A 26659-nucleotide genomic window follows, 5' to 3' on the forward strand; every position below is an offset into this window, starting at 1 on the left:
CCAACAACACCGAGAGAACAGGCTTCAAAAACATCCAGGATGAGAGAGATTTCAAAACTCTCCCCGAAACACAGACCCGGCAAATTCCTTTCATCAGCATGGGGCTGACAGGCTTTAAAAGGCCCTTTTATAAAAGTGAAGCCTCACTGAGAGGTCTGAGGGAATGGAGAAGAGAATTATTAATAACACTTTGCACTTCCAGAGCCCCCTTTCATGCAAGGCATCCCAAAGCGCTCCACAAAAACGAAAGCATCAAGGCATGGAAGGGGCCTGCGTTTTTGGAGCCGGAGCATGAGAGAGACCGTCAAGAGGTGACTTGTCCTGTCATTGGGGCTGTAGCCACCCGGCCGGGCTTTACTCGGACAGTCCGGTTTTTGGCTTCTGTGTCCGGGTGACATTTAGGGTTATCAGGTGCCTGGCTCTCAACCGGAAAGTCTGGTTGAAAAGGTGACCTGGCAACCCCAAATGGTGCCCGAACCAAAAGACCGGTTACTACAGGGTGGGGGGAGGTGCTGGGTCATTAACTTGCACCAGCCCCTGCTCAGCCAGGCCCACCTCCTACCTGCAGGCAGGCTCCTTGAGACAATCCAGCGAGCAATGGGGGTTGGGGGGAGAGGAGCAAGCAATGAGGGCGGGACCTTGGAGGTGGGGGGAACAGGCAGAGAAGGGGGCAAGGCCTTGGAGAAGGGGTGGAGCCTCAGGGGAAGAGGCGGAGAAGGGGCAAGGTCTTGGGTGTCCAGTTACCAGCAATTAGAAAGGTGGCAACCCTACTCTAGCCTAAGGGTACATCCACACTACCCGCCGGATCGGCGGGTAGCAATCGATCTATCAGGGATCGAGTTATCGCGTCTTCTCTAGACGCAATAAATCGATCCCCGAACGCGCTCCCATTGGCGAGAGGCAGAAGCAGAGTCGACGGGGGAGCCGCGGCCGTCGATCCCGTGCCGTGAGGATGGGAGGTAAGTCGAAATAAGATACGTCGACTTCAGCTACGCTATTCCTGTAGCTGAAGTTGCGTATCTTACATCGACAACCCCCCCCAGTGTAGACCAAGCCTATGACTTGGGAAACCCAGGTACAATCCCCTGCTCCACCACAGACTTCCTCTGTGACCTGGGCAAGTCACTTAACTTCTTTGTGCCCCTGTTTCCCATCCGTAAAGAGAGGGATAATAGCACTGCCCTCCTCACCGGAGTGTTGTGAGATAAATACATTACTGTAGTATCTGAGCACCTCACAATCTTTAATGAGGGCCCTATAAAAACCTCATATCCTCTATAATTACAAACACAGGAGAAAGATATGACAGTAGAAGGCGCTTTAATCTAGCAGACAAAGGTCTAACAAGCTGTTTTTGCCGCCCCAAGCAGCGCGCCGAATTGCCACCGCGGACGGCGGGGGCAGTCCGTGTGCTGTTAGGGCGGCACGCGCGTTTCCGCCGCGGCGGCAATTCGGCGGCAGCTTCTGTCTTCAGCCGGAAGACAGAAGCTGCGCTGCCGCGGATAGCTGAACATAGAAGCTGCCGCCGAATTGCCGCCGCCGCGGAAACGCACGTGCCGCCCCAATGGCACACGGACTGCCCCCGCCGTCCGCGGCGGCAATTCGGCGCGGTGCTTGGGGGCAAACACATGGACTGCCGCCCCTTGCAGATTGCTGCCCCAAGCACCTGCTTGGAATGCTGGTGCCTGGAGCCGGCCCTGCTAACAAGATCCAGGGGTTGGGAGTTGAAGTCAGCACAGTTCAAACTGAAAATACGATGTAATTTTTTTTTAACCCTCAGGGTGATTAACTATTGGAACAGCTTCCCGAGAGAGGTAAATTCTCCATTGCTTGGCATCTTTATATCTAGATGGGACATCTTTATCAACAATACACCACTCTAGCTCAGCCTCAAGGTGTGGGCTCGGTACAGGAATTGTGGGAGGAAGTTCTCTAGAGTGTTGTTATTCAGGAGGGAAAATGATCACAACACTATCTTCTGGCCTTAAAAATCTATTAATTCTGTCTGACCATGGGATGTAGAGCAACAGCTGTGAAGTATTGGTGGCCCTGGATTTATTGCAACAGTCTCAGAACCAACCAGCAGAGATGTAGCAGCAGGCAGGGGCAGCGAGTTGTATGGGCCTGTGGTGCCCGGGCTCCAGCAATATTCAGGGCCTGGGGGCCCGGCTCCACCAATGTTTGGGGCTGAGTCTCTCCCCCGGCCCCACCTGCCGTCTCCCTCCCCCTAATGTCCCCAGCCCCACTTGCTGTCACCGCGTGCCTGCCCCAGGCCCAGAGCGTGTCCCTACCTCTCCCCAGCAGCTCCCCTCTGACTCCGCTCTGCTGGCTCCCGCCAGGCATCAACTGCCGCCTCTGCCCTAGCCCTGAGCCCCCTCCCAAACTCCTCATCCCCAGCCACACCCCACAGCCCTCACCAGTGCACCCCCTCCTTCCACACCCCTTCCCATCCCCAAACTCCCTCCCAGAGCCTGCACCCCAGCCCTCCACATTCTGTCACAGAGCCTGCACCCAAACTCCCTCACAGAGCCTGCACCCCTCACCCCCTCCTGCACCTCCACTCCCTGCTCCAGCCTGGAGTCTGCACCCAGCACCCAAACTCCATCCCAGAGCCTGCACCCCCAAACCCCCTTCCCCACCCAAACTTCCTGCCAGAGCCCAACCTCTCACCCCTTTTGCACTCAAACCCCCTCCCAGGGCCTGCACCCCAGACCTCCTCTCCCCACCCAGACTCCCTCCCAGAGCTTTAGGCAGGTGCGGGGGGTGGAGTTTGGGTGGGCAGATTCTGGGCACCACCACCATTTCTACAAACCTGCCATCCCTGGCAGCAGGATGGAGTCCCCCAAACACAGAACATTAGCCAAATAAAGCCATAACCTCAGAAGGGAATTCCTGTTTGAGAAGAAAAAGGGATTGCTGGGGACAGGTAGAGCTGAAATCCAGCTTTTGCTATTGCAAAGCCAGTGTCAGCTGCCTGTAGTAATGTTATAAAAATCTCTCCTGATAAGCTCTGATGTGGTCCTGTGTACACCAGGGATGCATGTCAGCAAAGACAAATGACAAGAACAGAAAGTCTATTTAAGCTACCGACCTTAAGAAGAAATGAAATTAATGCCGTCAGCAAAAATGCAGAGAGTGAGAGCATGCGTAACATCAGGGGTCAAGAAAGAGCAAGGAATAGTTACAAATTCAGCAAGATTCACTGAACCAAAGGGTAGAACTAAGGCGTAGCTAACATACAGTGATCCACTATTGACACAGATTCTCAGCTTGAGAGACCACCGGGTATAGTCATCATGGCACCTAGTCCACAAATTTTGTATGAAAGAAAAAATAAGAAACAGAAACAAAACAAAACCATCTCCTAAACAATTAGCTACCAATGCGATTTAGGAAGACCCCGCTCAAAAGTGGTGAGTGACATTTATATAGTGCTTTTCCTTCTGACAGATCCTGAAATTATTTACAAACTGCTTTGTACACATTGGATTAATTTCACCCAGCACAGAGGTGCAGCCAGCTTTGGATTGGACCATGCGAGCTCTTTAACAGTGCATAAAATTACACAACCGTTTAGAACGGGAAGTGTAGAGGAACATTGCCTCCAAGTGAAACTGCAAAGGTGAGAAAATTTACGAATTGGAATTACACAAATCAGAATTTGCCCAGGATGCTACATCTCTCACAGAAAGCGCCACGGGATCTTTAATGACCACAAGTGGACAAGACTTCTGGTTCTGGAGGTACCCTTCCTTTGCATAAGGCATATAGCCACATTATTCCTTTACCACCATGCTGTGGGGTTGTTTCAATGCCAGTTCAGAGAAGAACAATCAGTATCACTCCCCACAGTAACTGTTTTCCTTGGAGGCAGTTCAGCTCCGTCTGGCACGCAAGAGCTAACAAATCACACTGGCCACAGTGTGGTGGCTGCAGCACGACGAGGGATACCCAACCATCACAGTTTGGGTGCGATTGCAATGTTTTATTCAAAGAATGCAGCTCCCAACCCCCAGCTAGGGCATGGCTGACAAATAAGGATCCACAAGGCTGTGAGACCTCAGCCACTGGCAAGAGAAGACGGATACAAATCAGAATTCAAGAGATCCATCCTTGAGATAACAAGTCACCCATCAGCTCCCTGAATGTTATGAGAAGAGTCCTTTGGATTGCAAGGACTAGTCAGTGCAATAGTCACAGTGCAGTAGCGTAACATTGTAGAGTTCGTGTACTCTACAAACATTTCACATCTGCTCAGAGAGGAGGAAAGATCCCAGAACACTTACCACTATGCAGCACATCTCCAGTCTGCAAAATCCTTGCCTGTGCCACAACCGGCAGAGATCAAGCCCAGCTTGCTACAAAGGTGACATGCCTGGTTTCTGTGGCAAGGCAAGTGCTGCCCTCTAGGATCTACCAGGTGGAGGCACTTTGCTGGCAGCTTCCGAGAGAGTCATGTTGTAACCCTCCTTGGCTGCACCCAGACAGCTGCTGAAGATGTACATGGGGTTTGTACATTCATTCCCAGAGACACAGTCCTGCCTGGTGAGCTGGGAGCAGTTCCAGCAGTTCATGTAGCAGACGGAACCAACACGCTCTCTACCCAGCAGAGGCTAAGCGCGGACACCCACCAGCGGTGTCTAACCTTTCACACCCAAGGGCCTAACATTATTTCAAAGAGGTCAAGGGGCCACAATCGATATTTTGGGGTAGGTTCTCTGGCTCACTCTGCTCCATCTCCACCACTGAGGCCAGTGCGAAGGGAGCAGACATCATGCACAGATGCCTGCTCGGGATTCCTCCAGTGTAGTTAGAGTCCCCGGTGGGAGCAGAGCCTGAGCATTTGCCCCTTTGCTTCCCTCCTTGCCACCCATGGAGCAGGGAGGGTGTTGGGGTGCAAAAGGTGTGTTGAGGTAGCTGCTGGTGCATGCTGTGCTCTGGCTACCCCCAGGTGGCGTTCTGTCTCTTGGGAGCCAGAACCAGCTGGCTCGAGTTACAGCAGTCCCCAGTGTGGGGTCAGAGAATCGGGGAGCCGCAACTGGCTATAGGTTCTCAGCTTCTGCTCCTTCCGTTCCCTGGGTGGCTGCGTGGGGGAGGGGAATAGTCCTTTGTTAGCATCCCACAGCCCAGCAGGCAGGGCCGGCTCTGGCTTTTTTGACACCCCAAGCAAACCCCCACCCCCCCAAAAAAAACAGGGGGCAGGGAGGCCGGAGCGGCGAACCAAAAAACAAACAAACAAACAAAAAAAACAGGGTGCAAACTTTTGGTTCCACTTACTTGGCGGCTCGTGGCTGCCTCCCCCGGTTGCACTGGCGAGCCTCTGGGCGGGCAGCGGCTGCGGGACTCCCTGCGCTGCAGACATGCCCCGGGCAGCGGAGTGCGCGCCCCGGCTAGTGGGGAGGAGGGAGCGGGGGAGAGAGAGAGAGAGAGAGAAGGGGGGTGGCCAGGGTTTCCTTCAGCCGGGGCACCCGCCACTCAGCCCCTGCCACCGCGCCGCCTGCCGGGAGGGCTCTGCGCCGCTCCCGCCTGCAGGTGAATTGAAAGTCGTCGGTTGGCAGGGAGGGAAGGACGTGGGCTGCCAGGCTTGCTGCAGATCTGGCACCGGCTAGGGCAGGCGGAGCGCGCAGCCGCTCCCAGCAGGGCACTCCCCTCCTCCACGCCGCTGCCCCCTACAGTGGCGCACTGAAAGTTGTTGGTGAAACAAAAGAAAAACAAACAAACAAAAAAACCCCACCAGGGCGCAGGATGGCCGGAGCGGCGAACCAAAAAAAAAGGCAGCCATGCCCCCCTAGGTTTGGACGGAATGCCGCCCCTTAGAATCTGGCGCCCCAAACACGAGCTTGCTCGACTGGTGCCTGCAGGGCCGGCTCCAGACCCCAGCGCGCCAAGCGCGCGCTTGGGGCAGCGTCCCGCGGGGAGGGCGGCAGGCGGCTTCGGTGGAGCATCCGCAGGCGTGCCTGCGGGAGGTCCACCGGAGCCACAGGACCGGCGACCGGCAGAGCGCCCCCTGCGGCGCGCCGCCCTGCTTGGGGCGGCGAAATTACTAGAGCCGCCCCTGGGTGCCTGGAGCCAGCCCTGCCAGCAGGGAAGCAGGCAATTGGGCAGCCGGAGCGACCCTCCTCTATCCGCTGCAAGGCAGGAGGTGGCCGCAGGGGTGGTGTTCAGCAGCTGCGGCAGGGAAGGGACCCTGCTCAGCATGCTCCCAGAGCTGCAGGAAGTAACGCTCCTACCTTCGCCCCATAGCAATGGGTCTCAAACAGCCCCCTCCAAAGGCCACAATTTAGAGCCGCAAGGGCCAAAAGCGGCTGCAGCTTGGATACCCCTGATGTACACGGGCTGCCCCCCATCTGGCAGGGGACTCCCACAGCCAGCGCAGTCGTGAAAAGGGGCACAAAAGAAAGAGGCAGAACAAGAGGAACAGAAATGGCCCAGTCCCAAGAGCACCTCCCACCTCCACCCCCTCACGTCTCAGCTACAGTGCAGAAGCAGCGAGGGAGAGCCAAGCTGGCAGCCAGGTCTCCATGGTTCTTAATGCTGTAGAAAGAAACTCACTGCCTTTTTATTATTAAGCAGCGATCTGGTCCCTTCGCAGCACACAGAGCAACTAGTGTTAGCAGCAGAGAGCTGTGTCAGAGCCCCCTTTTGTCTCAGCGTTCTAACTAAGAACCGCGTTGGTCTCTCGGACCAGCCTGAGCTTTGTGAGTTTTCCCATCCCTGGCGTTCTACAGGCCTGTCAGCTTCCCGACCTGAGAGACTGGCCTGGGGGACTGCAGTGCTGCTGAGGTATCCGAGCGGAACTATCAACCCTGCTCCGCCAGAACATACGGCATGCAAATCTCAATGGCAAAGGAAGAGCGGGTACTCAGGCGGGAGGGATTTAATTAGATCAGTGGTACCCCTGCTCTGCGGGAGCCTGGCTGGGAGGCTGGGGGGAGGAGCGCCCCAAGTTTGCACCATCAGGGTGGAAGTGCCAGAAGAACAGCCTCTTCTGGTATTTCAGGCCTTACGCTTTGTACTGCAGCCACACCAACAAGCCCCAGCCATGGACAGGATCCGTGCTGCCAGGCGCTGTTCAGACACAGACCAAAATGAGGATTCCTGCCCCAAAGAGCTCACAATCGAAATATAAAGACAAGAGACAACGGAAGGGTATGTGAAAAGGAGCACAAGGAAACAATGAGAGACTATTGGTCAGCATGACAGGCACCAATCTCAGGGCTGTCACCCTTTTTGTAGGCAGGATGGCAGAGGAGAGTTTAAGGAGGGATTTGAAGGAGAACAGTGAGGCAGGACTTGATACTGATCCCAGACTGATGATGAATAAATGAATTCTTTGTATTGCAGTAGCACCCTGAGGGCCCCCCCTACCATGTTCAGCCAGTTGTGCTGGGCATTGCTACAAACACCTAGTGGCTAAGGACAAGGTACAATTCCCAGCTGACGGAGACATACCTGCACTAGCTCTGATTGAGCTACCCTGCTACAAAATAGAAAGGCAGCATCGCAGTGCGAGCAGTAGAAGGGGCTAGGCTCCCCCAAGTATATGCCTGGGTCTCAGATGGGATCATACGCAGGGCGGCTAGCCCCTCCTCCCACTCCTACCACCGCATCTACACTTGTAGCCCTCTAGCTCAATCAGGGCTAGCACAGGTCTGTCTCCTCGAGTTGGAAATCACACCTCCAGCTCCATGTGCAGACTGACCCCATGAGAGGCATTCCCTACCCTCAGAGAATTCACAATCTAACGAGACTAGACAAAGGCTAAGAGAAAGAGAGGACTCTTATCCCACTTTAGGGAAACTGAGGCACAGAGAGACAAAGCAAATTGCCCAAGGACACGCAAGGACTGTGTGGCAAAGCTGGGAACTGAACCCAACTCTCTCGAGTCCCAGTACAGTGCCTTAGCCATGACTTGAGCTCCTAGGCTCCATGATAATAAGCATCCAAATTTTCCTGGGACAAGTTCCACTGCCCCTGCTATTTCCCTTCTCCACCCACTGTGGTGGGAACAGAGGAGCCTGGCCGTTTGTTTAATGAAGATCTATAGGATATAAATAGGCAGAGCCAGATTGGATGTCTGTTTCCTCTCCCGTCCAAGTCAATCTTCGTGCCCCTGTCATACAGTCTGTCCCACTGAAATATTCATTGAGGAACATTTTGCCCTCCAATTTAATGGTCAAGCTACCTTCCCCGAACCAATCACCTGCTAAATGCAGGCTTTGACTCACTGCCCAGACTCACTAAAGGGCCCTCCTGTCATTTGGAGCTTAGAAAACATTTGTCCAGAGAGAAAAGGCTTCTCAGTTCTTATCCGGTGCCCTATTAGGAATTCTTCCAGCTGTAGAGTAAGCAAGTTTAGCTTTTAGAACAGATGCCCCCAAACCACTGAACAGCCTCCCCACTCCAAGCGAGAGGAAGGAGATCAAAACCAGAGTGTACTGCTCGCCTCTTAATGAAGGTCTCCCTCCCCGCAGCCGCGTCTCCAAATGGACTTCGGCACTTGCAGAAGCGAGACTCGCTGTCTGGCCTTCAGCAAAAGGCAGACCACAGAGCCAGGCGCAGCAAGGTTTCAGCTTGCTCTTCCATTAGGTGAATGGCAGCTCCATAGAGGAGGGGAGGAAAATTGCAGTCATGTGAATGAATCATTAATAAAAATATTATAAATCCAGCTTTGGAAAGGCTTTCTTGGTAAGTTCCTTGATTTAGAACAGTGCCTGAGTGCATCCTGTTCTATCAAGGTTATGCAGCCAGAGACCTCACAGCTAAGATCACTGGGCCGGATCCTGCTGTCAGTTACACGAGTTTTAATCCAGAGCAACTCCAGTGAATATCTCTAAGAGCAGACTGTGGCCCCACATGTGACTGTTTGAGATAAGGAGGCCCCCAGTGCTGCTGATCAGGTGGAAGCAGCAAAGGAAGGGGTTTAAGAGGAGGGCTATCAAAAATGCCAGGAGATTTGGGCACCAAATCCCTTATGAGTAATAAATAACAACCCTATTTCTTATCTAGCGCCCAAAGCACTACACAATCTTTAGTGTTTTTCCTCCCAACACCCCTGTGAGATAGGGCAACGGTATTATCCCCCCAGGGATGGGCAACTGAGGCACAGAGGGACTAAGTGACTTGCTAAATGACTTATGGCGGCCTTGAAACATCTCAGGCTAAAACTTGAGATGCTCGTCTGTTCAGCATCTGAAGGCAATGGGACCAAGAACTGCAGCGTGGGTCTGGAAAGAGATGTGCTGGTCGAATGCCTCCTTGCTGCAGAGCATCTGAGTGCCAATGAGCTGGAGACATGAGGCCAGCAAACTTGAGCAGGAGAAAGGAAAGTGGGGATGTTGCAAAACCTCATGCTTCCTATGGGTGGTGAATATTCAAATTGCTGCTTACCTCTGTGGCCCCCCATCAGGATAATATCTGAGCGCCTCACAAGCTTTAGTGTATTTATCCTCTCAACACCCCTGGGAGGCAGGGCAGTGCCAGATAACTTGTCAGATGGGGAACAGAGGCACAGCAAGACTAAGTGACTTACCCAAGATCAGCACAGGAAGCCACATTCACAACTCTGTAGAACATTTCACTACTCACCACCTCCCCCACCCCAGCACACACGCCGGCCCAGCAGAAACTCCCCAGCTCTGGGCCCTGAATTGTTTGAGGCAGAAGTAAGCAATGCTGCACCCAGTGGAAAATGGCGTTCTGGCTCGATTCAAGCCTTGATATGAGAGGATTCTCCATCTGCGGAGATCAAGGTGGAAGATGGGCAAATAAGAATTTCCATTGATATAATTCTTTCCACCTATGGGTCTCAAAGCCCTTTACGAATGCAGGTCAGTGCCACTCTATGCCTTTAGAAATAGGGAAACCGAGGCACAGAGAGGTGAAGGGACTTGCACAATTAGAATCCTGGGCTCCACATTCCAGCCTTGCATAGCTAGTGGCACGTGTCTTTTCTATTACACTCTAGGTGAACGCTTTTGAATTTCACTGATTGTCCGAGATGGGTTCATAGAGCACTGAAAGAACATCTGTTAAGCTCATGATAAGAAAAGCTTTGAAGCATGGCAGAAGCCTACTGTTCCCAGAACCTCATAGAGAGGGAGGATCTTCCAATTCTAGATCATGAGAACAGCTAATCTTGCATCTGTCCCCATAAATAACAGGTGTATTGTCCATCACAACAAGCCTTGTAATCACAACTTTAAAGAGAAGTGCGTGAAGACGAGAGATCAGCCAAAAGCTGTTGGGTGAACTCCAGACACCTCTGCCTTGGTGACCTGCCACTCAACACAGACACTTTAAAATTATGCAACTCACAGAAATGCAGCTCCCTCCCTCGCCTACTAGCATTTCTGGGAGTAATGTTAATCGTGATGAACTACTCCCTCCCCTCCCCCTGCCCACACAGAACAAAGAGCCAGTGCAAATCACATCCACTCCCTGTGGTGCTTTGTCCTCAGACACGTACAGCGGTTGATGAGCCTTGGCTAACAGAGGTAGGTCTTTTAGCTCAGGCCATAGCAGCTGATGCTTTCAGAGCCAGAGGTCCCATGTTCTATCCCCACCTACACGGTTAAGCAGTGGGCCCCTGCACAGGCAGACTGGACACTCAGGTTGGCAGAGCACATCAGTCCCCGCCTCTCTCCCTAGTGAGGGGTCATTTGAGAAGAGAAGGACAAACATCTAAGCCATCCAAACAGGCAAGCTGATGGCCTCCTACTAGGGTGACCAGATGTCCCGATTTTATAGGGACAGTCCCGAATTTTTTGGTCTTTTTCTTATATAGGCTCCTATTACCCCCACCCCCATCCTGATTTTTCACACTTGCTGTCTGATCACCCTACCTCCTACCTTTGAGTGAAGCTGCTGTGTCTGCCGCCTGACGCGACCTCCAGTGCCCAGCAGCAAGGGAGCCGTAACTTGACACCTAGGGGGTTATCCCAGGGACAGGAGAGCTCAGGAAAGGTTGCCTTAATGCAAGTCGGCTGCATGAGGAAGATGCACTAATGGCCAGAACCAGCATGGCGTGTCCATGAAGCCTGCAGGTGTCCCATATTGGGAATCCTTTAGGTGATGTCCCCCACCTGGAACAATCACAAGATAGCTGTGCTGGGCTGGAATTTGGAGCTTACAAAGCCCATGGTGGTTGGTCAGCACCCACTCAGGTAACGGGTCTCCACAGCATGCATTACAATATAGTGCAGCCGAAGGGCACAGACCTTGTTCTCGAGGCATTTTAAGGAGCATGCCAAAACACCTACATTGTGATGTAAAATGAATGGGCCTCACTAGCACTGGGACAGAGACTGGGCGTTGCATGCTGCACGCATTACTCTTAAATTGCTGCTATTCACCTTCACCACGGAAGCTTTGAACAGTTCAGCCTTGACCATCATCTCTTCCCTTCACCTGCCCTAAATCTCTACCTGTCCCCTCTGTAACCTTCTCTCATGTCACCCTACCCTCCTGGGGGCAGCCTCTTCTCCGACAAACCCTTCCTCCCAACACCCTCTCCCACTGAGCCAAGCCTTGCAAGATACTCCCCGATCACAGCAGCACTCACGTACCCTGTGGCTGATGTGTGTTTGAGCAGGACCTCGGGGCAGGGACCATGTCGGGTTATTTGTTTCTAAGGTTCTAATCATACTGCTGGCCCTTGGCAAATAGAGTCAAAGGACAAGCACCGCAGTACGTGATGGACAGAATTTCACTATACGAGGCAGGTGTTTCTGAATGATTAGGTTGTGAAGGAAACCCATTTCCCACTGCAGGTACGACATGCTTGGTGGATCAGTGTGCATGAAAGAAGAGGTCCCGCATTGCTGCTCAAGATGAAGGAGCAGCAATACTGCCTATCAGTGGGATGTGGCATTCAGATCTCCAAGACATCACAGTTTCAGGTCGCCAAAGCCTCTAAAGGCCTTCAGAGACCGAACAGTCAAAGTAAAGTTCATATGGGAGCTTTTAAAATAAAGAGGACTGCTAGTTAGGAGGGATTTTTGGCAAAATATGATCTCATCCTTCCCCTTACACAGAATGCTTTGCTTATGCATCTAGGTGCAGCAACAACTCTAAACAAGCAGTTATCCAAAGTTTCACAATGAGGCCCAATTACGCATCCACTGAAGTCAACTATTTCACTGATTTCATTGCTGCAAAATCAAGCATTTGGGGCCCACTCCTGCAGAGAAGCTGCACAGTTCAGTAGGTAGGAAGATCTGCGTTGTTCCAAGCTCTGCTGCTGACTTGAATAAGAGTTCTGTGTTGCTCAAAAGCGTTTCTCTTGCATCAGCAGAAGTTGGCCCAATAAAAGATATTCCCTCACCCATCTTGTCTCACTAATTTGTGGCGTGTACTTGGACAAGTCACTTCCCTTCTCTGAGCCTCCATTTCCTCTCCCACTTTTTGGCTGGCTGGTCTGTTTAGAGTGTAAGCCTTTGAGGGCCAGGAACATCTCTCACTATGTGAATGTACAGTGCCTGGCACAGTGGGGCCCTGATCTCTGTTGAGGCCCATAGGCAATATTGGAATACAAACAATAATAAACCCACCATGCATGAAGCTTTCATTGCTTGTAGTCAATAGCACTTCCATCAATTTCCACCGTATGTGCTCCAGGCATGCTGTCAGGACATGGGACAGTCTCTTAGTAAAACCTGATGTTTTATATGTTCTTGTCACTACTAAGATTAAGTGGAGATTTTCATCTCACAGGGCTTTTTCCTTCCAAAAGTTCATCCCAGTGACATTTCTGTTTTGTGTTTTACTCCCTGTGCTAACAGCTGTTTGAGAAGAAAACCAGTGAATACACAAGATCTGTAGACATGTCGGATTATGGCGTAACAGATCAGGAAAAGAGAATAAAGAGCAACACATGGAATTCCTTCCTGTATGCAAAGAACTGAGTCCACAGTCAGCCAGTATGCAATTATCTGGACAACTATACAAGCAACCTAAAGGAGTCCAATGATTTTTAGCTTGCAGCATGGGGTATCAGGGGGTTTGAACTTACGACCCTCAGCTTGGCACCTTCTATGTGCTTTGTAGTTTGGGATCAGAAGTGAAAACTATTTCATAGATTCAGATTACAAAGCCAGAAGGAACCACTGTGATGATCTTGTCTGACCTTCTGTATAACACAGGCCATAGGAGTTCCCCGAATTAATTCTGGTTCAAACTATAGCAGATCTTTTATTGTCTACTTCATTATGGTGGGGGTGGGGAATCCAAAGTTGTTTTTTTTAAACCCTGCTGTTCCATTGTCACACATAATAAACATGGGATTTAGGATGTTGGGGTACAAGTACATGGGTTTGTGTTAATTTTTTAAATTGCAGATGTCACTGCAATTCCCAGCTTGCATCATTAACATTATCTGCAGGCAGATCTGAGACAAACTGCTGTCTAACAACTGGGGAAATTCAATTCTAGGCAGCATGTTAGCAATAAATGTAGAAATCCCAGCTAATTACTTAAGTGGTGTATTAAGCAAAACACCTTGTAGAAATTCCGCTGATCTCCAATAACCTCCCCAAATAGATCCCTTGTTAAAGTGATTTCTATAATCCCTGGTTATGGCTTTAACCTCAAATGCTCCCCTCCTACTCTGTCTCACTAGGCAGCACCACGTTATACAATACATTCAATGTACAACAATGCAAGATATTCAGAGAGGGACTTCCAGCTAAGACAGCCTAGCCCAGCTCCTGCTGGCTCAGCCGGGACAGATTCCCATTTGGCCCACACAGTAACATTTCTTACTTCCAACAGCAAGGACCCTACTTAGAGTCTTGGCTGCAGGTTACGTGCAAGATGGGAGACACAGATCGTGGTGGGGTAGACTCGCTGGTAAGCACTGTTCCCAGGATTTTGAGGCAGACAGAAGTGAAATGATGGAGGGGCCTCTATCTTAACAAGGCTCCAACAATCCCCCCCATACTCGTAACCCAAGCTCGTGGGATCTTTTAGATCAAGCAGCTAGAGCAAGAAAATGCTTAGGCTTGGACTTTGCTCACACTGTGGCCTGCCTCGCCTCACTTTCATTTCAGGAGGGACTGGATGGCTGAGCAGGTTTGTCTCCAGGTCACCAGATCAAGTGCAGCCTGGTTGCTACCGTCAAGCAGACGGTACTGGCGGCTGTTCAGCGGGCTGTGTGAAGCGAGTGTACTGGACTCAGTCCAGTCATAGGTGTCTTTGGCCCACGAGCTATGATTACATTGACACTCTCAGGACAGAGGCCACAAATTGAAGGAAGCATGGAGACAGAACCTCCCCTTCATGGAACACGTGCTCTCTACAGGGGAGAGGGGACTATCCTCGAGTTTCTCAGCTGTTTGGCCTGCAGTGCATAAGAGAAGAATGCAAGAAGGTTTGCTAGGGACTCTGCCCAGCAGTGGAGGCAGATTCCTCCCTGCCCTAAATTCTAGGCACTGGAGAGACTAGGAAACAAAGTTCAAGCCCATGCTTGTCTATGCCCTTCCTGTGCAACCCTGTTGTCTTCCCTGAGATCCAGTTGACTGCACAGTTGAGCACAAGTCTCTGCTTGAATGGAGTAAGTGCAGTTCACCCTCATCACGTCTGTCAACAAATCTGCAGACAAACAATCAATATACAGGAGAGAGAGATGAGCCCAGCAAGGAGACACTGTTCCCACCTCCTCCCATAAAGGCCAGAAAGCCATTCACGCCATCCCAGGAAGCATCCCTTTCACTTAGCCCTCCACAGCTGCCATTTTCCTCCAGTACAGAAGGGCTGGCTGGAGTGTTCCTTTGGAGCTCAAAAGTCACGCTTCTAGATTGAAGGAGTTTTACAGAGGATATTTTACAGAGTTTTACAGATCTACAGGTACAACACAAGTGAAATGCAGCCACCTCTGGAGTGGACAGCCGCAACCTACTAGCTCACAGCATGCTGCACAGTAGTTAGGAGGAGGAAAAGGGGGAAGCCAAGAACTCTGGGTAGACTCCTACTCTCCCTATCAGTGCCAAGGTCAAGTATAAAGCAGAGAGCTCCCTACCTATCTTATAATGCACCCAGAGTAATTAGAAGTCCTTGGTTTTTAAGTTCTTATCTGACAGACACCAAATAAATCTCCTGGAACACATTAAAAAAAGATGAAAGGTTTAACTGATCCCGGTGGGATCTGAACCTGTGGTTCTAGGGAGTCTAAGAATTTCATACCGGACACAGATGCCACTAAACCTTCCCCTCTAAGCTAATCCTACTGACCTTCCACTTTTCATAATTCTGGAAGTGAGAGGCAAAACACCCAGCCAACCAGAGCTGGACCCTATCACCAGAGCTATCATTCCTACCATTTCACTTCTATTCCCAGTTTTCATGTAGACGACGTTTTATTGGAGCAACGGTATCTGAAATACAACCTGTGGCCTGAAACATTAAGGAGCAGAGGGCAGCTAGAAAGCACAGCAAACAGCTAGAGATGCAGCTGGTACACCCAGGCTGCAGAGACTGCATACATCAAAGGTTGGATCTCACTCTTCTTCAGGAACTGGTACTTGATGGACAGTTCCCAAGTGGCAAGAGACAGAATGGTGGTAGCAGAGGTGTCTATGTGCAGGCCTCTTTCAACTTAACTTCTGTCCACCTCATTTTCTTCACATAAGCGAAAACAAAACTCTGACCTCAGTTTCTCGCTCAGAGCTCAACTCACACGGCTTGACCAGCAGCTAGCTCCTGATGATACGGATTAGTATTGGACCCCAACTAACTAAAGCAGAGACCAGAGCCACAATTTGGACCATCAGAGAAGAAACTATGTGCATCAAAAGTTTGATACCCCCGCCCTCCATTACACATGAACGTAGATCCTGTATCTACCCAGCATATGAATGAGGCAAAAATGGGGATATGAATAAGTAGCTCCAAGTTCTAGACATATGTACCGGTATTAACCAAACAGATGGGAGAGGACTGCTGATAGAATCAGCATGGGCACATGACCTTTGTCCATCACTACAATGGAGAAGACCCACCACTGAAGCCAGCACAATCTCTGTGACATTCCCCAGGCAAAAAACAGATGGAACGGGGTCAAGGAACACAGAGGACTCCAGTTGGTATCAACTTCCTCAATAACCTGACCCAAAAAGGAAGCATTAGACAGGATGCTATCTGGGAATTATAGGTCGGCATCAAAAAATGATTGATAGCAACTGTTTGATACAGGAGGGACCCCAGAGAGCAAGGAATGGCAGGAAATTGGGGTTGTCTTAGCAGAGGGGAGCAGATGAGACACACACACACACACACACACACAGACATACAGAAGACCCCTAGAGATGAGGTGATGAGGCCAAAAAAGGAGGGAGAGCAGAAAGAAGACAAGTTGAGGGAGCTGTAACATAAAAATCACCACAATTCCAAACCTAGAGAGAAATCTTGAACATGAGCAACTAGAGAGAGGGAGGGCAACACATTTTAAAACAAAAGCCACGGTGTGTTATCTCAAAACACACTGTCACAGCATATTCAGCAGCAAAGGGAATGAGCATCAGCTCCAAAGGAAGTTATTACAGGACTGACCACACTGTCACTAAATAAATAAATAAATAGTTTTAATTAGCTAACTGAGACAGAGAGTGAAGTAAAGGGGAAAACCCGAGGAGAAAAGCAGCCCTTAAAATACAGTACAAATTAGCAGACACGCAAATGCATTGGTTTCCAATTAATAGTGAGATATGCCAGACGTCCTACAGGAAAGGATTAAGTGACTTAAATAAGAGTAAGTTATTTAACCGACATATTTGGGTGTGAGACAGTGTTATATATAAAAAAAATGAATGCTACTGAGCAACATGCAGGAATATTCACTACATAAAGATGTGGACGACTTTGCAAAGCTCTTAATTAAATTCAGGGGATACTGAAGCACCAGCTCAGCTTCTCTTATGATTAGTGAGAGTGCCATTTGTGCAAAAACAAGAAACTATACATCCCTGAACGCACCAAAGGAGAGGGGCTCGGATTTTCAGGAGAATGACATAGGAGCACATGACCCACTGATTTTCAATGGGACTGGTTCTCCTACATCATTCAGATGCTTTTGAATACTCTACCTAAGGAACATAAGGAGCTGTGACATGTACTGGAACAAACATTCACTTTTTGTGGATAAGATAAAGGTTGCTATATGCAAGGATTTTGAGCAGTAATGGAGAGGCTAGTTTAGAGGAGTTTGGAATGATCTTAATTATCGGCTCCTGAAGTTCATACATCCTCCCATAACATCGTCTCAATAAGGATACATTTCAAATCTCTAAAGCATGGATCTATTGTATTCTAGTCCAATTTGTGACAAAACAGCATCAACAGAAACTAGAGATAAACAGAGCTGTCACAAAGTCCCCATGCTGCCCAAAGACATGGGTCTGATTCTTTCACTTACACAATGCAAATCAGGAGCAATTTCCCTAAAATCAGTTATACCAGTGCAAAATCAGGATAAGAAAGAGGAGGATCAGGCCCATTGCCTGCAAGGGGAGTTGCAAGTGCTCCGTACCTCTCAGGATCAGGCCCACAGAAGGGAAAACAACTTGCTAAAAGGGAAATGCAAATCTCTCCAAAGAAGAGAGCTCTGTGAGCAACAGGGAAACCCACGAGGCCCTAGAAAGTCATATTTAAAGGATAAACATGGTTTTTGTATATTAATTAACACAGACAGACACACACACCTTGAACCTGCAAGGTGCGCAGCATTCTTTCACTTCCCTGGTAAGCGGAGATGCCCTGCTCCTTGCAAGCTCAGGCCCTAAGTGAGGAAAGAGAAATGCTGCCAACCTTTTTTATTTACCAATAATAAGTCTGTCAAGCAATCACACAAGTTACACGTCTCTCCATGTCCTACTTGCCCAAAAATTCATACCTGTGTCTGATGTCCCCCAGCATGGACTTTGAGACCCCAGACAGCTCTGAAGTCCACTCAAAGTTCAGGCCCCATGCCTTTTAGGTGATCAAATATTTAAACAAAACAAATCTACCTACATACAATGCCACAGTTGCATCATTACAGACCTAGTTTAGAGTTGGGGGGGAGGGAAGAGAGAGAGAGAGAGACAGTAGCTAGAGATGTTGAATTTCCAACAAGCAAGAAGGACAGCCGTCCATCCACAGCTTTCAAGACAGACAGCAGAATCAATCTAGGAGTCCGCTGCTGTATGGTTTATCCTTGCTCTATAACCCTTTCCTCCACTTAAAAAAAGCCAGCTGGACACCTGAGCATAACCTCCAGCAGGATCCCAGGAGGGGAGTCCTTGTCATTTGTCTCAGAAGGGCCCCGACATCAATCATCAGCTAAACTGTAACCTCAATCAATCATGCAATAGGTTAAAGGGCTGGAGGGGGAGGGAGGTCAGTGGGACACTGCTATACAGGACCAGGATGTCCCCTCCCTCAGCCCTGCTCAGTTCTAAACGCACACACCCGAAGCAATGCAAGTGTGGCCCCCAACAGAAACCTTTCATTAAATAACCAACAGGGATCCATTTACAGGAACAATCCTTCCCAACTGCTTCAGCAAATGTTCACTGCCCCAGAGCCACGAGGGTTTCGGAGCAGCCCCCCCGCCGGCCCCCGTCCCTTTGGGTCCCTGGAATAACAAGGGGGCTCCATGACCGGGAGAAGGCGAGGTGGGCAGTAATTTGCAAGGAGCTGCTGATTATTTGCTGGGGGAAAGGAACGACAGCGCAGCAAGGGGAAGGGGGCTCCGTTCTCCCCCCTCGAAGCAGCGGATGCCCCCGCAGACTAGCCTCACCCCCCCGGGTCCAAATCCTAGCAACGGCACCGTGCGAGCCCGGCGGAGAGAGGCGGCTGCTGCTGCGGCTGGCGGCTCCGTTGCAAGCCCCGGCCGGCGGGGCGGGAGATGCACTTACTGGGCTCGGAGGCTCATTGCACGGGAGCGGGGCTGGTGCCTTCTCCTGGGCGCTGGCGGCTGCGGGGGAGCCCACGGGCGGGCCCGGCTCCTGTCTCTCCTGGCGGAGACAGATGCCAAGGAGCCCCTGCGCACCGCCACTGGAGCGCGGCGGCCAACCCAGCCCGGCCCGGCCCCCTGCTCCGCCCACTGCCCGGCAGGGTTTAAAGGGCCCCGCCGCAGAGCGCCCAGCGCTGGGGAGGCTGGGCCGGTCCCACCTCGCAGCCCGGCGGAGGGGGCCCCTCCCAGCAGGACCCCGAACAGAGGGGGCGCTGCGGGGCGGGAGCGGCGCGCGCGAGGCCCCCCCTGAGGCGGGGAGCTGCGGGGCGCCCGGGGCGGGAGCGGCGCGCGAGGTCCCCCGCTGAGGGGCGCCCGGGGCGGGAGCGGCGCGCGAGGTCCCCCGCTGAGGGGCGCCCGGGGCGGGAGCGGCGCGCGAGGTCCCCCGCTGAGGGGGGAGCTGCGGGGCGCCCGGGGCGGGAGCGGCGCGCGAGGCCCCCCCGCTCCCGCCAAATAGGTGCTGGACACACTGAAGCTGGCAGGTAGCGAAGAAGCCCCTTGTGTTGCTTTCAAGCCTCTTCTCTCCCCCCCACCCCCACGTCATGTAGCTGATCCAGGTGTTGTGTTGAATCCGTCTTCAAGAGGGAGCCACTCCCCGCACTTCTTGGCGGGATGAGGGGGACCTGGCCAGAGAAGGGAGCACTGGCCACTGGCTACTGCCCCCTCAGAAGGCTCGGGGCTGACACCTGGAGTTTGGTTGTGACCTACAACTGGCTGCCCACCAGGCTTGGAGACCCGCTCCTCCGCCTGCGTACCCAGAGAACACCTCAGCCTTGCCAGTTCCTTCTCTGCACGAAACAGCCAATGTTTCCAGTACTTACTGATTGATCTTTATGATGAGTCCATGACCATCAAAGAAACCAGATCCACCTCTCCTGGTTACCAAGAGGTGGGCAAAACACTGCAGCTACATGAAGGGGGGAGTGTATTTATTTATGCAATGACCAGTGACATCTCTAGGTCAACGTGTTTTGTGGGGCCCTTGTAATTCACATTACTGCTCTAGCTCCATTTTTATGTAGCCCCTCCAAAATACTTGTCCTCACTACACCCTGGTTAGGTCCCCATTTTGCAGATGAGGAACAGAGAGGTTAAGGCCCAGACCCTCAAATGTACTTAGGCACCTAACTCCCATTGGTAAGCTGGGTCTCAGTGACCATATAGGAAGGTTGGGGGGTCAGTTCCTGGCTCTGCCAGGAGTCTCAGTTCAGTGCCCTGACCACTAGCCCATCCTTCCTTTCTGCTCATGGGCTGCTCAGTCACAGAGACTAGCTGTGTCAATAAAGCTTATTCCTGAGAATAAGGGTTTATGGGGCAAGACCTCAGGTTGGTAAAGCACCTTTCAGCTGAGGGTGGTTGTTACATAAGAGAGAAGAGGCGGATCAGGTAATATTTCATTGGACCAGCTTGTGTTGGTGAAAGAGCTACACAGGGATCTTGTTCAGGTCTAGGTTCACCCACCTTGTGTCGCTAATATCCTTGGACCAACAGGGCTACAACAACACTTTTACATGAGAGGCATTCAAGGTGATATTTTATGGAGAGTGTGGGGCTTTCAGTTAAAGTCAAATGGTATTAAGTAAAGGTTGATGACTACAGGGAATTTAAGTTAAGTGGTTATTTGTCATTTTTGTGCTCGGGAGTAGCTAGACTCAGAAGGGAATTTTCCATTCATTGTTTCCCCATTCTTCCGTCACCAACCAACACTGACATGGTGATGTACTTTTCTCTCCAAAACATAGTCATCGTTTAGGCCCAGATTCACAAGGTATTTTGGCTCCTAGCTTCCAATGAAGGCAATGGAAGTTAGGAATCAAAATAACTATCTGTGTGAATCTGGGCCATAGCTCTTATGCTTTATAGCAATGTACAAACTAACTCACTGAGCTTCACAACACTCCTCTGAGGTGAAGAAATATCCTCATTCTACAGATAGAGAAACTCAGGCACCAAGAAGCAAAATGATTCACCCCAGGCCACACATTCAATTACTGGTATTAGAGTTTAGGAATGCCTTTAATCTATACTTCCTCTGCAAACTACGCTGCTTGCACCAAACAATCCAAGACACAAGGGGCCTATATCCTGATTCAGGTCCTACAGGACATTGTAACCCTGAGTCACCTGTAATGTGCATAAACTGAAGATCTTTTTAAAATTCTGTTGCAGACTGGAGGCATGGCAGGGTGATTATGATGTTTGAATCTTGCTATTCACCTGCCCCTATGCTCCATCATTTGTCTGCAGCCTTCATTCCTTTTGCTATTAATTACTATTACAGTCATAGCCCTAATTAATATATTTGAATGTGCAAATAAAGAATAATGCCCTGATCCTGCAATGAGATGTGTGCACAGAGACCATTGCAGCTGCAAGAAACCCCATTGGACTCAGTGGGGTTCTGTACCTTTCATTGCAAACACTGAGGTCTATGTTCATTAATACCAAGTATTCTCACCAAAAGGCCTGTTACCAGGTCAGTGTATGATATGCCAAGCACTTCTGCATAGCAGATAAGTTAGCAGAGCACATGTCTGAAGTTTCAGCAGGGTATCGTTATCCCCTTAAGGGCAGCAAGCTGTGTACCCATGTGTGCAATCGGGTGCTGGGAAGAGAGCAGAGCACCTTCAGGTTTTAGCTTCTCTGAACTGACCATGGCAGAATTGATTGTGTTTTCTTGGAAATAACAGCTTGTGTTGAGCTTGGAAAGGGATCTTCTGGGATTTGTTGTTTTCTGCATCTCTAAAGTAGGAGCAGTTCCCTAGGAGAGGTTTTGGGGGAGGGCACCCTGTGCACCTTCTGCAGCTCACCACTTGTAAGGTGAAAGGGACATCTTTGCCTCATGGAGTCTACTGGTGGATAATACTAATCCTTGAAGAGCCAAAGAAATTTGACTTTACATAGGCACCTAAGGTATGTAGCATAAGCCACCTATAGCTGAGCCATAAAATGACTGAGAAGTGATCTGCTGCCCCTTGTAAATCCTTCTAGATCCTGTTTCTGGTTGGAGATTGCTTTTTAAACAGGGAGCTGAGGTTATTACAGGGTCCATAGAGCTAAAGTTGTCTCCTGTGCTTGCCGTGTTGTGAGTCATTTGGTTTCCCTCTTATAACTCTGTACAAGCTTCTCTCTGCAGCAACTAGATAATACTTAGTCCTGCCATGAGTGCAGGGAACTGGACTAGATGACCTCTCAAGGTCCCTTCCAGTCCTATGATTCTATAACTCCAAGATCAGCCCTGTATTTTTGTTTCACAGGTTTTTAACATCTTGTTTCGGGGAGGGGGGATAAGAAAACTGCTTCAATTTCTGCCCTCCAGGAGCTGAAATCCTCTTGGAAAATGAGGACCAAAACTTTGAAAAGTGTCCACTGCCTTTTGGATGTTTAACTTGAGCCTTCTTGGTGCTGATTTTCAGAGGTGCAGAAGATCCATAGCTCCACCCAAAGTTAATGGGAACTGGGCATATTCTGCACCTCTGAAAAGGGGCTGGGTGTCCAGAACTTCTGAAAAGTTTTGGCCTAGGCTTCTTATTTTCTCAGCCCCATTTAGGCACCAAAAGTGCCTGATGGGCCAAACACATAAATGCAAGAAATACAAACACTACAACCTGTGTGCTCCTTAATGTCTTTGCCCTGCCATTAGGGGATTATATATTGCTATGCTGCAGTGTGAGAATAACTTTCAAGCTGCTGCCTGTGTGTGGTTTGTGACTGGTATTGAGAACTGCACAGCTGGGGAACAGGACATAAATTAAGGACATCAAAAGAGCCAGATCTGTGTAAATCAGCTCCATTGACTTCAGTGGCATTATGCTGATCAAAAAAATGGAGCTATGCTGATCGACACTGGCTGAAGGGCTGTCCCAACATGTGCCCCTCCCCTGTGCCCTCTCCGTGTGACTATAGCGTGAAGGGAAAGCTCAGCAGTAGCGTGTCTTTATTGCTCATGAATGAAGCTAAGTTTTTGTCCTGGATATTTTTAGTAAAAGTCAATGGGAGCCCATGACCTGTCCCTGACAAAAGGGGTAGGCAGGTTCAGCAACCACTGCTACTGGGGCTCCCAGGTCCCCCACCGCTGCAGCGTGTGGGAGCTGTGGGGTCTCCCTGCCCATGCGGCTGGGCTGCCCCTCGCTCCCCAGGCAGCTGGAAGCTGCAGGGGCTGCCGGCCGTGGCTGGGCAGCTGTGGGGTCCCCCCTACCAAGGTGGGAGATGGGAGCTGCAAGGGTGGGGCTGGCTTGGAGCTTCAGCCCCACGGCAGAAAATGCCATGGAAGTCGTGGATTCAGTCCACTTCAGGGCAGTAATACTTTCCTCGCAGGAGTGTTTTGATGCCTAATTAATGTTTTTCAGGAGAATGGACATACACGCCTGAAAGTGTTTGTTGCAAAATCAGGCTACTTTAGAGTAAGCACAATGTCTGTGGCATTTAATTCTGGCCCCTTTGCTTGGGCCATTGACTGCCTCTCCCAAAAAAGCATCTTCCCCCATTCATGTACAATTAAAAGAAAATATTAGACAATCAATAGCCTCTTAGTCTGAGATTTCATTACGGGTTTCATTGCACTTGGTATTTATTGCCTTGGGAGTGCTGGGGTCTGCAACATGTGGTGGTAACCCACAGTGCTGATAGCTGTAAGGAGATAATACTCTAGATCCATTGTTCACACAGGAGATCAACTGTCACTAAACAAAGGTTTGACAAGTTATCACTGGTGTAGCTAGCCTCATGTTCCATCCTGCAGGGGGAGATTTCAGCACCAAATTAATACCCATCCTGATAACCAGAGCAGTGGTATCTCTGAAAGGTCATGCAGGGTGAGCACTGCCTAGCCTTCTCATACCCCAGGCTCAGAACCCCGGTGTATCACAAACCAGTGTCAAAGGGTCATGACTGTAGCAATCTGCATGGAACTTGGAGGGAAGAGTTTGGAGGGGGCACCAGGAAGCTAGTCTGTATGCACATGGCTGGAATATTACCTGCAGTGGTAGCACTGCTTAACAAAGAGCCGGTTTAGTTTTAGAAATGTGGAGTCCTCAGCCCCTGCTACATGAAACAATGACCACTCTGCTCTTCTCATATTGCTAAGTGGGATTGAGGTGGGGGGATCCCAGCTAGAAGTGAAAGGGGCTTCAGGGGTGGATAGTGCAGGATCAAACCCTACCTGTTTGCACACTGCTGTGGAAAGAATCTCTCTTCATCTGGATGACTGCACAGAGGTCAGAGATGCGTCTTGTGTTCTAACCCATCCTCATTTTGGGCTGTCCCAATTTTCACATGTACACTAAGCCCACGTGTCATCTTTACAGTACCCTAGATATGTCACAATGTGGATTAATTGAAATTCTGGTCATGGTGAATATATTTATGTGCCACTCTAGGCCCATTCACTGAGGGCCTGATCCCAAGTCACGGCGGCCACTGAAAGTCCTATTGACCTCAATAGTCATACGACCCCTTTACCAGAACACTCCCCATAGTCTCTCTCTGTAAAGGCTTCGGCACAGTGCTATTCACTTCAAATGCTGCCTTCCCCCCCGCCCCCATGGGATTCTATTACCATAAGAACTTTTAAAAATCCCCAGCTTTTATTAAACATCACTCGAGCAAACATGGCTCTTTTTTTTTTAAGCCTAAAATAAATTCCCTGAATAAAGAATATGCAGTGTTGTTGTAACCACATTGGTAGCGGGATATCAGAGAGAGAGGCTTGGTGAGGTAATAGCTTTTGTTGGAACAACTTCTGTATTTAGCTGTGACACTCTGAGTACATTTTCCAGATCTGAAGAAGAGCTCTGTGTGAGCTTGAACGTTTCTCTCACATACAGAAGTTTGTCCAATAAAAGATATTGCCTCACCCACCTTGTCTCCCTGAATAAAGAGAGCAGTTCTGATCCAGCAGATAGCTCTGTGGCTGCCGTATACTAATGAACTCTGAGCTCTCACTCGAAATAATTGTTAAAAGGGGCTTACTAGAGGGATGGTTCTGCTGGGATAATATGCACGCTTCTCTCGTGCCCTCACTTAAACATTGTGACTTGTGCCTCACAACATCCCAGTGAGGTCTGCAGTGAGCTGTTCTCACTTCTCAGATGGGCAAATCGAGGCAGTGGAAGTTTGGACAGGAGGGAGTAGTAGAGTTGGGTAGAGAACAGTAATTCCAGTTCATGGAGATTTTTGAAATCTGGTTTTGTTTCAATTCCTAACAAAACCCCAAAATTGCAAAATTTTTCCTAAATGGAATCACCGTTCTCTGCTCAGCCCTGCTGGGAGCCCTGTCTCCAGAGCACGGCACCTGGTGGGCTACTCTGCAGCTGGGGCTGATGAAAAACTGGGAGCCAGGGCTTCCAGGCTTTCGGCTTCCATAGCCTGGCCACTGGTGGGTGAGCCAGCAGGAAACCAGGCAGGTTTCAAAAATTGTCTGGCAGGTAGGGTTTCATCAGACACCTGCCTGGCTTCTGGCAGAACTTTCTCGAAATGGACACAATCCTGCAGTAGGTTTTCTTTTATTTTGCTAAATCAACAAATTCTGATTTTTTTTTCTGATCACAAGAGTGAGTGGTTAGCTGAGAGCCTGTGTAAGGGCTCAGACAGGAACTGAGGATGAGGAAATTTTCCAAGCCAGTGTTTGGCTGTATCAAGGTCTCTGAGAGCCCAGTGGCTTGTGCGTGCCAAGGGAGCAGAGAAGGGAAGCCCACCCACTGTCTCTTTCAAAAGGATCAGGGTTGCCCCAGGTGCTCAAATGCTAGTTGTGTCAAGGGCATGACTAAGTCAGGAGGTGCAGGTTAAAGTGTAGAAACATCAATCCCTACAATCTGTGCTCCCTGAAAACTGACCACATGCAGGAAAGGGACTCACCTGCCCACAGGCTGAGCTGTCAGCTAGAGAGAACTGGGACATGCTGAAGACTTGCCCAATGGATGAGGAGAGTTGTGGGAGATGAGAGAGACAGGATTGGGGCTCAGGTTTCAGGATGGGTCTGAAATGGGTGTGACCTCCCCAGGGAGAAGTTGTCGTACAGCACCCAACAAAACTGGGGCTGTACGTCATAAGACTACCAGAGGAAAGCAGGTGTCAGGCTGAAGCGGCAAAGACTCAGAAAGGGGCCTCCTAACCCTCTTAACAGGGTATGTGAACCTTGGGGGATGGGGTGGGATGACTTCACTGAGGTGCCAGCTCACCCCATTCCCCCAGCGATGAACGCAAGAGGCCGGTACCTAGGAGTGGAGTCTTCTCTGTGCTAGTCAGGGTCAGCATTGTGCTCTGTGTGCTTTCCAAGAACCCTCAGGGACTCCTGCTGGTACCATTCTTAACCTCATGCTCGCTCTTTTGTCTCTCTCCAGGAATTGTGAATTGCTTTTTGGCTCCAGAGGCTGCTCTCCGGGAAGGTGTCAGGGTGTAAGTGTGTGATCTGGTAAGTGGCTTTCAGTAAGGCTAGTTAAACACTACAAAACTAAGACACAGAGCCCTGTTGATAACTGCAAGGGCCTTTCTCTTCCTGGCCATGAATCCCACTGGTTTGGGGATTAATATGGAGGAGTTTTTGAGGCCTGAGATTACTGATCATCAGGAGATGTGTCCGCTGATAACAGGTGACCATGAGGCTTTGCTGAAGGGCTGGCAGATCAAAATTACATTGACAATGGGAGTGACATGGCTTTATGGAAATGCGTATAC

The 26659-nt window shown here is 50.2% G+C and overlaps 1 protein-coding gene and 1 long non-coding RNA gene across 3 annotated transcripts in view; one reads left to right on the plus strand and one right to left on the minus strand.

The window, feature by feature from the left end:
• The window catches only part of SH2B2 (SH2B adaptor protein 2), a 69425-nt gene extending 50438 nt beyond the window's left edge, over positions 1-18987 (minus strand). Inside the window, exon 1 of the mRNA XM_044994177.1 lies at positions 18891-18987. The gene's annotated coding sequence lies outside the window, so the exon portion shown is untranslated. The remainder of the gene's footprint in view (positions 1-18890) is intronic.
• A 547-nt stretch (positions 18988-19534) lies between these two features.
• The window catches only part of LOC123352896, a 90002-nt gene continuing 82877 nt past the window's right edge, over positions 19535-26659 (plus strand). The window contains exons 1-2 of one of the 2 annotated variants that reach the window (XR_006574315.1): positions 19535-19874; positions 26326-26396. This is a non-coding gene — a long non-coding RNA (uncharacterized LOC123352896). Of the gene's footprint in view, positions 19875-21556; positions 21899-26325; positions 26397-26659 lie in introns of those variants that run through there. The other variant, XR_006574314.1, reaches the window with a different exon arrangement.

The sequence above is a fragment of the Mauremys mutica genome, chromosome 19 (assembly GCF_020497125.1).
Source record: "Mauremys mutica isolate MM-2020 ecotype Southern chromosome 19, ASM2049712v1, whole genome shotgun sequence".
Taxonomy (NCBI): Eukaryota; Metazoa; Chordata; order Testudines; family Geoemydidae; genus Mauremys; species Mauremys mutica.